This window comes from Eurytemora carolleeae, unplaced genomic scaffold, assembly GCF_000591075.1.
Source record: "Eurytemora carolleeae unplaced genomic scaffold, Eaff_2.0 scaffold311, whole genome shotgun sequence".
NCBI classification, from domain to species: domain Eukaryota; kingdom Metazoa; phylum Arthropoda; class Copepoda; order Calanoida; family Temoridae; genus Eurytemora; species Eurytemora carolleeae.
Window position 1 is genome coordinate 64,859 of NW_019396293.1, and position 1,254 is coordinate 66,112.

General features: G+C 32.1%; 1 protein-coding gene across 1 annotated transcript in view; it reads right to left on the minus strand.

Annotated features, from left to right (window-relative positions):
- The window catches only part of LOC111700344 (armadillo repeat protein deleted in velo-cardio-facial syndrome), a 52,155-nt gene that overhangs the window by 23,174 nt on the left and 27,727 nt on the right, over positions 1–1,254 (minus strand). The gene's annotated exons all lie outside the window — the stretch shown is intronic.

Below are 1,254 nucleotides of genomic sequence, written 5' to 3' on the forward strand. Positions count from 1 at the left end.
CCCCCCCCACCACTCTGTCAGAAATCTGGTTCTTCTTATTCCAAAGAAACACCTAGGTTAGGTTTAATTTCTCTATGTACTAGGAAATACTGAGGGTTGGTTTCATACCTCCAGGTTCTACTGAAACACTACCAGATTACTCAAGAACACAGAGTGTCCCACGAAACATGACAGTTGGTGAATAGTTCTAAATGTCGTCTAACGTAATTTGTGTAGTTCTTTAATACTAAAAGAATAATAAAAATATTATGTGGCAATCATATTACAATAAAATTCATTTAAACGTGAAAAGATTTTGAATAACAGATTTTTTTAACGAAAATTTTAATATCTAATACGGTATATGAAAGAAGACATTCAAAACTATTCACCGATGAATTAACACTGTATAGTGGTGCTAGAGACAATTTTGAGTCATTCCTAATTAAAGAGACTATGAACGTAATTTTGTCCGATTCTCAAAAGTACCCTTGAAAAATTGATCTCAATATCCACCATTCTAAAGTTTTCAGCTCAGTACAAAAATAGTATATAGGGGGAGTCATTGAAAATTATAATAGAACCTTTTTTCGATTTCACCAATTTTCAAATTCAGGGAGAAACCTTAAAAAAAATTTAGTGAAAGAAAGCGAGGAGTTGATTTCATGTGAAAATATATACACCCCTGAATACCAATACATCTACCCCTGTAACCATTGAAGACCAGAATTCCCAAAAGATTTAAAAAGATTAGTTCTCTTCATGAAAATCTTCTTATTTTAAATCTTTTTAAAATAACATTTTTCCTAGTTCAAACTCAAATTTAACAAACCTTCTTCCCCCCTCTTAGAACTTTTATGAAAGTCCTTACAGGGACTGTAAGAGTATTTTCAAGTGACCCTCCATGCAGATTGAAATGCCCGATTTACAACGGTACCCTTGAATACATTGGCTAATCAAATATGAGTTACGTCTCCAAATTTTTGTTTCTTAAAACTGTTAAGTGTTTTTTTACGGATTCTCTGCGAAAGTGACTTGCGCATTTCTTGCTTATAAAAAGCAATGGAGAAATTATCAATATTAAACAGATTTCGATCCAGGAAAACGACAATTTCTTCCACATTTTTGATTGCATGAAGGTTTCAAGGGTACCGTTGAAAATCAGACATTGCTATCTTTGCATGAAGGGTCACTTTAAATTATGCTTACACGGTTCTTTAATGTTTTTTTTTAAATGAGAAAAATCAAAAAAGAGATTTACATTTTTGTAATCTA